The following is a 14,049-nucleotide window of genomic DNA, read 5'->3' as shown; positions in this document are numbered from 1 at the left end:
TAACTGAGCCAAGTGTGTGGACCAATCGCTCTCTGTGATCCAAACTCCCACCTGTGCCCTTCCTTCTCTTTGCCCCTCAGTCATCTCCTGATGCCCCCTCTTCCCTCCCCCGATGCCCCTCTTTTCTAGGAGGTCAGAATGTTTGCTGGGTATGAGGGGATCGCAGGGTTCTACGGTCTTAAAAGCCCTGATAATGTGTATAGAAACAGCAGGAAATGCAAAATTACAACAGTTTTCTATGTTCCGGAAAGATTCATGAATGATATGATTGGTGAGTTTGCCCCAAGCCAGCCACGGGGGCGACACATTCAATTATCTAGTTTTGGAGCCATATTACCCGCTGGTAGCTGTCCACTCAAACACATAGAGTATTACTCTACGGTTCTGACATAAAGTTTCCTCCGGGGGTGGTGGGTAACGGGGTGGGGGGGTGGTGAGTAGAGTCACCCATGTGTCCTCTGGCATTTCAGGAATGGGTTTCTTGTTTTAATGCAATTCCCCAAATGGCCACAAGGGGCAGGTGAGACACGATCCTTTCTGTGGGTGATTAGCCAGCATTTATATGTGGACTGTATCCTTTCTGTGCTTTTTATGGGCTGCTCACAGGACGTCGACGCTTCAGGGGACAACTCCCATCACTCCCACTCAGCCAAACCTGAGCACTAGCAGCAGGCAACCCCCTGTGGCCCTCTCGTTATTATTGAAATACCATTATCCTTCGCTAATTTGCATATTTCAGTTTTTTTCAGAATTACCTTGTAGCAAACCGCGCTGCGTGTGACCCCCTGCAGCAATATTTTAGGGGCAACCAATAAAATAGTCGATTCAGCAGGAACACTCTGATGGGGGCTGCAGGGACAATTCCACTTTTATAACTTTGTACCAGAATTTAGTTTTTTTTTAAACACCCGATGTGGCCCCTTCATCTCACCAGGGCCCAACTCAGCCCCAGCAATGTTATATTTTCCTGATTCCTGATAAGGCCCATTTGCCCTCTGGGTATCTTAATAAATACCCCCCCCTCCCCAGTTAGAGGTAATACATCCAGGGGCTTCTCTTCCACAAAGTGACACCGATTTAAAGGCCGATGTTTATTTTTGAGCCGGTCACATTTCTCAGGGTCCTGAGGTCTTAGAAAAATGTTTAGTTTCCCATTTCTGGTCCTTTTGTGATCTCCCCCCCCCCCCCGCTGAAGCCCGGGGCCCTTCATGCTAATTGCACCCTGATGCTTAAAGGTTTTCTTTGGCTGATTAAGTCACAGAGCAAAGCGGAGGCTTTTCTGACCCATGAAAGGGGCCTCTTCAGTGCTCACTGGAGTGCAGTATCATTGCCACCTTACCCCCCCACGTCCCTCATCACCCCATCCCCCACCTAATCCTTGTGATGGATTGTTCTGACTGTGTAAAGGAAGCCAGGGGCAGGGGAGGGGGCAGAATGCTGGAGACTGTACCCCGGCACCTGTACATGTTATTCATTAGTTCCACGGCTTCATAAAGGAGGTTGCAAGTTGGCACTGATACAATCGCATTTTCTGCATGCGCCAATACAGACCCGCATATCGCATGCCTGCACCCCGTCTCTTACACACACGTTCTCCCTTACACCCATACCTTCTTACACGCATTCTCCCTTACACCCATACCTTCTTACACGCATTCTCCCTTACACCCATACCTTCTTACACGCATTCTCCCTTACACCCATACCTTCTTACACGCATTCTCCCTTACACCCATACCTTCTTACACGCATTCTCCCTTACACCCATACCTTCTTACACGCATTCCCCCTTACACCCATACCTTCTAACACGCATTCTCCCTTACACCCATACCTTCTTACACGCATTCTCCCTTACACCCATACCTTCTAACACGCATTCTCCCTTACACCCATACCTTCTTACACGCATTCTCCCTTACACCCATACCTTCTTACACGCATTCTCCCTTACACCCATACCTTCTTACACGCATTCTCCCTTACACCCATACCTTCTTACACACATTCTCCCTTACACCCATACCTTCTTACACGCATTCTCCCTTACACCCATACCTTCTTACACGCATTCTCCCTTACACCCATACCTTCTAACACGCATTCTCCCTTACACCCATACCTTCTTACACGCATTCTCCCTTACACCCATACCTTCTTACACGCATTCTCCCTTACACCCATACCTTCTAACACGCATTCTCCCTTACACCCATACCTTCTTACACGCATTCTCCCTTACACCCATACCTTCTTACACGCATTCTCCCTTACACCCATACCTTCTTACACGCATTCTCCCTTACACCCATACCTTCTTACACACATTCTCCCTTACACCCATACCTTCTTACACGCATTCTCCCTTACACCCATACCTTCTTACACGCATTCTCCCTTACACCCATACCTTCTAACACGCATTCTCCCTTACACCCATACCTTCTTACACGCATTCTCCCTTACACCCATACCTTCTTACACACATTCTCCCTTACACCCATACCTTCTTACACGCATTCTCCCTTACACCCATACCTTCTAACACGCATTCTCCCTTACACCCATACCTTCTTACACGCATTCTCCCTTACACCCATACCTTCTTACACGCATTCTCCCTTACACCCATACCTTCTTACACGCATTCTCCCTTACACCCATACCTTCTTACACGCATTCTCCCTTACACACATACCCTTTACACGCACACAATAAAGGCATTTGGCTGGAAAAGGGTTGATTTTTATCTCTGAGCCTCCTTTGAAACCTGATGATGCTGGTAGGGAAAAAAAATAAAACAAAATCAGACATTTCTGCTGGTAGCCTTGCTAAAGAGACCCAACTTTCTCCTAAAAGCCCCAACCCCCAGACAGGGCTCCCAGGGAGGTCAATGACCCCTTCAGCAGAGGGTGAACAGGGCAATTTTTGTTTTAATTTCTATCATTGCCATTGAAAGCGTCTATGGTGTTGATCTGGACATTCATTAGACAGCAGAGATTCGGGTGAACCCATTTCGGTTTATTGGTAATAATGCATTATAACGCGCCAAGCGGTTACTTTAGCCGAGGATTCTGGGTCTGAGCGAATCTTAAAGCCCGTATCACGCTGACGTTGTGTGATTGGTTATTATTTCTGACTTTAGGAAGTCCCTTTTCACATCTCATATTTAATCTTCTCCCGTTTCCCCCTTTTTTTTTATTGTTCCAACTCCCAGCTGGCAGGAAACCCAAAACTTTGCTTGAACCTTAAACAGATCAGCCGGAACATTTTAAAATTTAAGATTCATTTTTTCTCAACTTTCAAAATCAACTTTACATTAAGAAATAATAAATAATTAAATATATATTTTTTTAATTTAAGTAATATTTGCAAATTACCGTAATTATCTGTTTTGTGCACTGGAGTCATTCGGCTTCTAAGTTTAAATCGTCAAAACGTGTCTTGTAACTGGTGAAGTTTCGATGTTCTTATTATTATTTATTGATTTATATAGCGCCGTCATATTCCGCAGCGATGTACAATAGCGTTCGCTTTCTATACCTCTGGGAATTGGTATTTAGGTTTTTAGAGCTGCACAGTTGTTCGAATAAATATTAATATATCATATACACTAATTTAAACACTTTCCATTAATTAAATTTGGTAGATAACCAGACATTAACTGAAAAAAAAAATAAAAAAAATCATTTCATCATTATATTTCAGCGTACTATGTGACCTTCTAGAAATATCCACCTATATTAATTATAAAACAATTATTTAACGTTTTTCTTTTTTCATTTTATTTATTTATTTTATTTATTGTTTTAAATTCTGATGTGGAAAAATTCCGAAAAAAAATGCTGAAATTTAAATGCAACCAAGCGAATCATTAAAACTGTTTTCCCTTTAATCAGGTGCCAAAATTAATGAATAAATTAATTTGGAACGTGAGTCTTCATAAATCTAATCTGTCTCATTTCTTATGCAGAGTATTTAAAACTCTGAGAAATGAGTGTTTACTCACAAAAGGCAGTAAGATAAACAAAGAACATTAAAAAACTGTATTTTATTAAATTATTTATAATTTAAATATATTTTTAAATTAAAATTTACTTTAAAAAAAATTATTTGTTGCGATTATTTTTCTTATTCTTACAATATAAAAATATTTAAAAAAAAGAAGAAAACTATGGAACACGGAAATTTTATAAATTGCTTAAAATTACACCGGGTCCGGGAAGGGTATGTACAGAGTAAAGGGGGTCACTCCATCGTTTGCTGTCCGGAGAGTTTGCGGGTGACCCAGAATAAAGTTATTAGGTAAATAACAGTTTTTTTGTGAGCGGACGGAGTGCTTGGGGTGCTGAAAGGGCCGCGTCACGGAAGGGAAGTTCATAAACTCTATTCACAGAGCCAGCCGTGTCTTTTGTGTCTGGAGTATATGAAGGGTCCGCCACCTGTATGGGGTGGGGTGGGGGGGTGGGTCTGATGTCATTTTCTGCCTTGTTCTCCCATGGACTGGATGGATGAGCCATTTGATGTGACCGCCTTCACTCCGTGCTTTGACGATCACAGCGCTAAGCGAGTCCAGCCCTCTCACACCAAGGCTGCCATAGAACAATGACCTTTCCTGGTCCTGCTTCTGATGAAGGCTTAGCTTGGGTGACTCCGCATTATCCCTGGGTCTGGGGGGCGGTCAGCGCTGGGGGTTCCAGTCTGAATTAGATTATTTCCCCTAAATTTACATTTTTTCCATCAAAGCCTCCAACATTTCCTTTTTTTTCCGCCGTCTATATACTCCGACCCGGTTGAGGTGGTCCACCAGTCTCGCAGGGATGGGCAAAGTGTCCGCCATAGACCCCAGTAAATGTCCGCCATGAGCAATGCTGGTGCCGACCCCTGCGGTCTAGGCCAGAAGAGCCGTAACTTGGGTTCTTGGTGCCAGGGGCAGGATCAGAGATCTCGCCCCGTGATGATGTCACAACCGGAGATGGGAAGGGGGGCACATTACCTTGTGGCACCCGGGGCAGCTGCCCCCCTTTTCCCACGGCCCCCGCCGGCCAGTTTTGTTCATTAAATAGTAACTCCTGCTGAGTCCTGCTGAGAACCCAAACCCTCCCTGGGAATAACTCTTTAATCATGTCAAATTTTGTCATGTATATTTTTTTTAGGGAATGCTTAATTGTCATGTGACACATGGGAAAGCATTGTGAGGTTGTTGCCATAGAGAAAAAAAAGGTTTCTGTTTTACATCATTAACACTTGAATGGTGAATGGGCAGATTCTCTGGGTTTTTACTCCTGACTCAGGATGAATGGGCAGATTCTCGGGTTTTTTACCCCAGTCTCGAGTATAAGGGCAGATTTTTTTTTTGTTTTTTTCACCCCAATGTCAGGGTGAATGGGGCAGATTCTCAGGGTTTTTACCCCCAGTCTCGGGGTGAAGGTGTAGGTTCTCAGCAGGGCCGGCCGAAGACTTAACGCCGCCTGGGGCGAAGTTTAAAACGCCGCCCCCCCCCGACGCCGGGGGGGGCGGCGGCATTTTAAACTTCGCCGACGCCATAATCTACCCCCGCCCCCCCCCCGGTACTTACCTTTAAACAGTCCTGCGGCGAGTCTCCCTGCTCTGCCACGGTGCCGGCTTGTAATGCTGAGCGCCGGAAATTGACGTCGCTCTGCATTACAAGCCGGCACCGGGACCGAACAGGGAGACTCGCCGCAGAGGAGAGAGAGAGAGAGGGGCGCCGAGCGGGTAAGCGAAAACCACTCGGTGCCCCTCTCTCTCTCTCCTCCGCTTAAAAAAAAAAAAAAAAAAAAAAAAGCGCTTGGGGCGGCAAAGTGCCGCCCCTTCTAAAGTGCCGCCTGGGGCAATTGCCCCAGTCTGCCCCATTATAGGGCCGGCCCCAGTTCTCAGGGTCAAAAAGTCTGCAGCCGACTCCTTCATCTTCTCTGATTTAATGATATCGGAGCATCCCGATTGGTGCTTTTCTCGCTGCAATATCACAGCTGGAACCCCTGCTTGAATACAGGTGACTTCCTTCTGAAAAAATTGCTGCAAAAATGTATTAAACCAGAAATCCATGTTTTTTTCCTTATTGGGCCAATACAGTGAAATTCTACGTGTCTGCATCCGGTCGTATAAACATCGCATAAACAAACATGTTTCTGCGTATGAAACAAATGGGTCAACTAATTGCCCCCCAGGGTATTTCGCTAACCTCCTGCTGCTCCTCTCACCCCCGTCTAGCTCTGGGTTGGAGCCCAGGGAGGCGCATCTATAAATACGGAGAGGTGTTATTGGAAACACATGTTCCTGGCGGTCCCGCCGAGGGCAGAGAAACCTCTCTCTGTGTTTATTTAGATCGGGCTCAGCTTCTGATGTCAAAGACAACAGGGGAAGCCCCGGCCGATGTGTATTTAAAGGCCGGAGAGGCTGTTTGTGTGAATATTCCCCTCCAGCTGTCGGAGGGAGGGGGCTCCCAAGGGCCCTTTACCCAGAGGTGTGAAGTAGCAGGAAACCCCGTTAACCCTTTCTTAAAAGGGGCAATGGAGGATGCTCGTTAATTAGAAGTATTAGAGGCGAATAAGATTTCTGTACAGTGAGATTAAGGCCGTAGAAGAAAGCCGCGCGTCCCCATCGTGAAGTTCTTCCCAAAATCACATGGTTTGAGGGTGAATGCCTGTCCCCGTCTTTCCTCCCCTGATGCCCCACTCCCCCTGTTCCCCTCTTTCCTCCCCTGTCCTCTTCTTTCTTCCCCTGATGCCCTGCTCTCCTCCCCTGTGCCCCTCTTTCCTCCCCTGATACCCAGTTCTTCTCGTCTGTGCCCTTCTTTCCTCGCCTGATACCCCGTTCTCCTCCCCTGTGCCCCTCCTTCCTCCCCTGTGCCCCTCTCTCCTCCCCCGATGCCCCTCTTTTCTAGGAGGTCAGAATGTTTGCTGGGTATGAGGGGATCGCAGGGTTCTACAGCCCTAAAAGCCCCGATAATGTGTATAGAAACAGCAGGGAACGGGTTAATAAATTAAACGGGGTAAATAAAACTCATTATTCTTAGTTATATAAACATTCGCAGGTCCTCGCCTATAGGTGATATTGGAGAGGAAAATGTATTTTGAGATTGTGCTGTCATTGGCCGATTTATTGCCCATTTGTCTCCTGCACCTTACAGCAATCTGCCCCAGTGTTTAACCCCTGTGTAACCGCTCTCTATATGTCAGTAAACGGCTGGAACACCCACGTCGCGCAGCCAGAAATCTCGGGACAGAACCCAGCTGGCAGCTGACGGAGCGGCTCGTGTGAGGTGCGTCGGGGCCGGTGCCAGCGTGATCCTGACAGCCGCGGACGCAGCTGCCATACTTGGAAGAAGAGGAACGTCACACAGCCGGTGCCGTCGGGTGACCTCCGCAGGCAGCTCGCTGCTCTACACTATATGTCAGCCGCACGGAAACCAAACGTTTATCAAAACGGCCAATAATTCATCCATCTGTATTTATGATTCTGAAGTATTTCACGGAGACTAAAAGCCTCCAGGGGCAAAACTTCAGCTCATTTACTGCCCCAATGCACGGCTTCGATTCCAGCTGTGGGGGTAAAGAGGGGGTGTAAGGGCCACGGATGGACAACGCAGGTCTATGGATCATTATTTTACGTTTAGTCTTCTAGCGCCAGCAGATTCCGTAGAGCTGTTACAATAAGTAACAGTAACAATGAGATTGACAATTGGATCCTGGGGTGGGGGATTCTGCCCTGGGGGGGGGTAAGTCTGGGGTGATAGTAGCCCATTTACCACATAAATGGGGGGTGATTCCCCTATTGGATGATCAGGCTCCCAGTAGCTCTACCACTCAATGGGCCGGAGAGCTCTTATGTCCCCAGCCTGCCCATAAATACTATGTAGTTCTTCCTTAGTGGAACAGCCGCCCAGCAGAAGTGGTAGAGGGTAATACAGTGAGGGGATTAAACATGCGCGGGATAGACATACGGCTCCTGAATCTAAGACGAGGCCGGCGACTGATTAAGGTTTGAGTCGTTACAGCAGGAGAAACGGGCGACCAGACGGGGCCGGATGGGGCCGATCTGCCGGCGGGTTCTGGGTTTCTGTGTATATCTCTATGTGCCCCCGCTGGGAAGATACTCCTCTCACTCGTCGTAGCGAGTAACATGATATTTAGCATATGCCAGGCCTTTTTTGCCAGGAACAGGGAAATGTCTGGCTTTATTTTCCATTAAAATTTTATCCTTCTTGCCAAATGGAGGATTCTGGGAAATTGAAAATGAAATCGTAAAAAAATTAAATGCCTCATGCAGGGTGTCCAAGCACTCGATAAATCAGTGTGTCGGGCTATGCAAATCACCGGCCGGCAAACACATGTCGACCGTTAAAAGGTGCGATCCTTGGTAGTCAACCAAATAAACGCGTTAAAAAGAGGAATTTTCCGCTCGCCGGATCCACTGAGCGATTTGCACGCGTGGCGGTTACTCCACATGTTACATTATACAATTGAGGAAATTAAATAAAAATTATGTATGTTTACAGTACATACATGATACTGTGCAAAAGTTTTAGGCAGGAGTAAAAAAAAATGCTGTAAAGTTTTTATCATTTAACAAAATGCAAATTAGATAAAAAGAAGAAAAATATAAATCACATCAGTATTTGATGTGACCACCCTTTGCCTACAAAACAGCGTCAATTCTTCTAGGTGCACTCGCACGCAGTCAGGGGTTAAAAAATATACTAAAGAGGTGCTAATGATCATCGATTGAATATGTAGGTTGAAGCACAATCATTACCTTAAACAGGAATGGCTGTGAAGGAGGAATAAAACTGGGTGAGGAACAGCCAGACTCACTAACAAGGTCAGTTTAATGCCAAAAGCCATGATAACACCGAGCACAGCAACAACACACAAGGTAGTGATACCTTTTCAGGAACATCTCTCCCAGGCAGGAAGTTCAAGGCAGACAGGGGTTTCCGGATATTCTGTTCAAGCTCATTTGAAGATTGTACGAAGAAACCGCAATGTTGAGGTTGGTAGACACAGAGGTCAGCCAGGGTGCGGCAGATGAAAGACACATCACGCTTACCTCGCTTTTTAATCAGAAGATGTCCAGCAGTGCCATCAGCTCAGCACTGGCAGAAAACAGTGGAACCCGCGTACACCCATCTACTGTCCGCAGACGTCTGGTCAGAAAAGGTCTTCGTAGAGGACATGGGGCTAAAAAAGCCATACCTACGTAGAGGAAACAAGGCAAAGGCGAGTTTGTTTGCCGAAGGGCCGGACAGCGGTATAAGAAGAAGTGCTTGCAGGCAGTAGTGAAGCATGGCGGAGGTTCCCTTGCAGGTTTGGGGCTGCATTTCCACAGCTGGAGTTGGGATTTGGTCAGAATTAATGGTCTCCTCGATGCTCCTCAATGTTGAGTACAGGCAGATTTGATCCATCATGCGATACCATCAGGGAGGCATCTGATTGGCCCTAAATTAATTCTGCACCATGACACTGACCCCAAACATACAACCGAAGCCAGTAAGAACTATCTTCAACGTAAAGAAGAGCAAGGAGTCTTGGAAGTGATGGTTTGGCCCCCAGAGAGCCCTGATCTCTGCATCTTGGAGTCTGTCTGTCTGTGAGTGAGTGAGTGAGTGTACCTAGAGGAACGGACGCTGGTTTGAAGGCAAAGGGCGGTCACAAAATATTGATTTAGATTTTTTTATTAACTTATATTTTTGAAAGAATTCTTTACAGAATTTTTTTCACGCCTGCCTAAACTTTTGCACAGTACTGTATGTATCACTAACGGAGTGGGAGCAGCCATCCTCAGCATCTGCACGATTATTCCTCCCCATTAAGATATCTCCTTCATTGCTGAGTTGTTGTGGATTGGCTCCTGCAGCCCGAGACACTGAGGTTGGGGCGAAAAACCCTGAGAGTCCCCAAGTATGAGAATAACCCCTCATTCTGTCTTAAGTCCGTAGAGAGCTGAGGGGTCCAGCAGAGTGGTTGGAGCCCAGGAACTCGGCAGACAATGGATTTGTGAATCGGCGAGTGGCTTCGCGGCACAGTATGGAGGGTCCTCGCCCATTAAAGCTGCAATAAAAAAGGCAATTATTTTAAGTGTGAATTAGAAAATGTTGAAAAGAAAACACCTTCCCCGGACTTGTGTTTTATTTGCCCCTCACCCTGCGCGGCTCTGGCAGCCAACTCAGAGGCCGGACGATATCCCCATCTGGAACGCATTAGGCCGTTCGTGTGTGTGTGTGTGTTAGTGTGTGTGTTAGTGTGTGTGTTAGTGTGTGTGTTAGTGTGTGTGTTAGTGTGTGTGTTAGTGTGTGTGTTAGTGTGTGTGTTAGTGTGTGTGTATTAAAAAGTAATTGCAGCGTGATTTATCTCAGGTGATTTATAAGCCTTCACGGGGGGGGGCTCGATACGAAGGAACGTCATTTATTTGTTTTCACTCTGGATACGCTGGAGCATATTGGTTGGTGTATAAATGTAACAGCCTTTCAGCAGAAGTGGTAGAGGGTAGTGGGATAGTATAAAAAAAACTCGCTAGTGTGTTCCGCACACTGGTTGTTCTGAGTGTTAGGGCTGGTGTTCCGCACGCTGGTTGTGCTAGTTGTTATGGCTGATTGTTCTAGGTGTTATGGCTGGTGTTACGCATGCTGGTTGTTCTAGGTGTTAGGGCTGGTTGTTCTAGGTGTCAGGGCTGGTGTTCCGCATGCTGGTTGTTCTAGGTGTTATGGCTGGTTGTTCTAGGTGTTAGGGCTGGTTGTTCTAGGTGTTAGGGCTGGTTGTTCCGCACGCTGGTTGTTCTAGGTATTAGGGCTGGTTGTTCTAGGTGTTAGGGCTGGTTGTTCTAGGTGTTAGGGCTGGTGTTCCGCACGCTGGTTGTTCTAGGTGTTAGGGCTGGTTGTTCTAGGTGTTAGGGCTGGTGTTCTGCACGCTGGTTGTTCTAGGTATTAGGGCTGGTTGTTCTAGGTGTTAGGGCTGGTTGTTCCGCACGCTGGTTGTTCTAGGTATTAGGGCTGGTTGTTCTAGGTGTTATGGCTGGTTGTTCTAGGTGTTAGGGCTGGTGTTCCGCATGCTGGTTGTTCTAGGTGTTAGGGCTGGTTGTTCTAGGTGTTAGGGCTGGTTGTTCTAGGTGTTAGGGCTGGTTGTTCTAGGTGTTAGGGCTGGTGTTCCGCATGCTGGTTGTTCTAGGTATTAGGGCTGGTTGTTCTAGGTGTTAGGGCTGGTTGTTCTAGGCGTTAGGGCTGCTGTGGTTGAAGGTGGTTACCGTGGGTTTTAGGGATTTGGGTGATAATGCGGGTCTCGGAGACACAAAGGGTCTGAAAGGCCTCGTTTGAAAAGACCTTTGATCAGAAGAAGCCAAAGTAAACAGTAGTTTATCTCCCAGAATCCTCAAAGAGGCCGTCGGCCAATCACAGAGGAGAGCGAAGAATGAAGGAAAGCTCTGAACCAATTAGCACCCCCCCTGCTAAGATTAAAGTTTTATTATAAAGGATCGGTCCGACTGACGGAAAATACACATTTCTTTTGTGTCCGATCTCTGGATTAAAACGATTAAAACGATTAAAACAAGACGGAAGATAAACGTTGGTTTAGACAGAAGACCGATGAGGCCTCTCGCGGGGATTACCCCACTTCACTTTATTCTTGCTGGGGGTGGTGGGGAGAGCGATGGATCTGCACAGGAGGGAAGTTTATTTCACAGGAGATCATCTAAACTGAGAGGATCAGAGACTGAGATGGAACGTAAGGAAGTTTTACTTTACTGAGAGGGTGGTACATAATTGGAACAGCCTCCCAGCAGAGGTGGTAGAGGGCAATACAGTGAGGGGATTAAACATGCATGGGATAGACATACGGCTCCTGAATCTAAGACGATACCAACGACTGATTAAGGTTTGAGTCGTGTGTTCATGCTGAATGTATATTTTGGTATTTAATATTATTTTATGAATATTCTTATTCTGCAGATATTCAGGATGGATACACAGAGCGGCGGCCATTTTTATTACCGGGAGCCTCATTTTCAGGGAATACAATTCATTCTACATAATAACAACTTTCCATATAACACCACGAGGCTCGATTTACCAGTTTTTGCCCCATAATATTTTCAGGCAGCTGCATATCAGCCGTTTGTATGATTCTCACTCTGTTATCTGACCCCCAATCTACTAAACCCCCCGACTCCTTATCATACTGCCTGTGGGGAACAAGAGAATGGCTCAGTCTTAATCACCCAGACGGACTCTCTGACTAATTAAAGTCTATGGAGGCACAGACTTTCAGTTGTTTGGGGGGGTAGCCATGCCTCCATAACCTGGATATACCCCTTTCCTGCCTCCTTTGAGGGGCCATCAACATTCAAATCCAAACCCCCAATTTTTTGATTTGATTGAGAATCATGATTCTCAATCATCAAAGACAGAAACAGGAATTTGTCTGCCTGAAGGCAGAACTGACAGCCTGACCCGGCCAGCTGGCTGGGGATTGTGGGAGTCGTAGTCCGCAGACACTAACGTGCCCGAAGTTGCCTGCCCCTTTAACGTTGGAGATGCTGATCGCCTGGTTTAGCGAGCGCTCACATGTGGTTATGTTATATATATAATGACACGCGTAAGAAGTCCTGTGTTTAACATACGTGATTACGCTGCGCAGGGGGTTAACGGGGGCCCATGCGCGGTGAAGCGGGGTCTCTCGGGACGGAGGAGAGAGTAGCGTGTAACTAAACGTAATCTTTTTATAAATAAATATGTCTTTTCCAGTTACGTGTCTCGGGATGACGTTGCGCAGGCACAAGCCTCTTACTATACCGAATGAGTCATGCTGGGGGTTACCAGAGGTCATTAACCCTTCACGTTGCCCTCCTTCTCCTGGGAAAATAGAGTTTTTTGACTGGTACATAGGGCAGGTACGGAATTAAATGCCCCCACAAGGATACGAACCAACGTGCCCGGGGCTCATTATTTGTTAAATTCATGTTTCTTAGTAATAATACACAGAATGTTTAACCCCTTCAACACCAGTTGGCTTTATCAACTGACACCGAAAACATGTTTGGTGTCCAGAGAAATCTTTCCGGAGGTGGGGGGAGCCATGGCCAATGGGTGGGGCATAGGCAGAATAAGGCCGAGCATGGGTGGAGCTAATGTAAACCCCATTTCAAAGAGGGGCATCGGGGGAGGCAATAGGGGTATCAGGGAGGGAAAGATGGACATCAGGGCGAGGTAGAGGGGTAGAGGAGGTGCCCAGAGATGATCAGGTCGAAAGCACACAAGGCACGATTCCCTGGTGGTCTAGTGGTTAGGATTCGGCGCTCTCACCGCCGCGGCCCGGGTTCGATTCCCGGTCAGGGAAGATCAATTTTATTTTCACGTCATGAGCAAAACTTTTAATAATTAGCATTTTGTAATGAAAAAATATTTTACGAAAATCTTAGATGACTTTAAATTTATGGAAACATTGTTTAAAAAAAAAGCTTGTTAAAGGCCAAGTTTACAGTCACTGCTCTTTCTATACACATTATCGGGGATTTTAGGGCTGTAGAACCCTGCGATCCCCTCATACCCAGCAAACATTCTGACCTCCTAGAAAAGAGGGGCATCAGAGAAGGAAAGAGGGGCATCAGGGCGAGGTAGAGGGGCACAGAATGTGACCAGAGATGAATGGGCAGAAAACACATGAGGCACAAATCCCTGGTGGTCTAGTGGTTAGGATTCGGCGCTCTCACCGCCGCGGCCCGGGTTCGATTCCCGGTCAGGGAAAATCTGTTTTATTTTCACATCATCAGTGAAACGCTTAACAATTAGCATTTTGTAATGAAAAAAACATTTTAATAATAGGGATGCACCGATATATCGGTGGCCGAAATATATCAGTGGCCGAAATAGATCGGCCGAAAAGGGCATTATCGGCAAAATGCCGAAATAAAAAAAAACGCAGGTGAAAAGCAGGAACCCAGCGGAGTCACGTGAATGTACGTCACATGACTCTGCTCTGTTCCTTCTTCCCCTGGGGGCGTGGCCAGAGAAGTTCGAGCTGAAGCAGCAGGTCCCCT

The 14,049-nt window shown here is 46.6% G+C and overlaps 2 non-coding genes across 2 annotated transcripts; both read left to right on the top strand.

The window, feature by feature from the left end:
• The first annotated feature begins 13,277 nt into the window (after window positions 1–13,277).
• On the top strand, window positions 13,278–13,349 carry TRNAE-CUC (transfer RNA glutamic acid (anticodon CUC)). The gene has a single exon. It is a non-coding gene; the product is annotated as a tRNA-Glu (tRNA).
• Window positions 13,350–13,684: 335 nt separating this feature from the next.
• Window positions 13,685–13,756, top strand: TRNAE-CUC (transfer RNA glutamic acid (anticodon CUC)). Its single transcript has one exon. It is a non-coding gene; the product is annotated as a tRNA-Glu (tRNA).
• The last annotated feature ends 293 nt before the right edge of the window (window positions 13,757–14,049 follow it).

The sequence above is a fragment of the Spea bombifrons genome, chromosome 2 (genome assembly GCF_027358695.1).
Source record: "Spea bombifrons isolate aSpeBom1 chromosome 2, aSpeBom1.2.pri, whole genome shotgun sequence".
NCBI lineage: Eukaryota > Metazoa > Chordata > Amphibia > Anura > Pelobatidae > Spea > Spea bombifrons.
The sequence above is the reverse complement of the archived record's forward strand: the minus strand, read 5'-3'. Positions and strand labels throughout refer to the sequence as shown.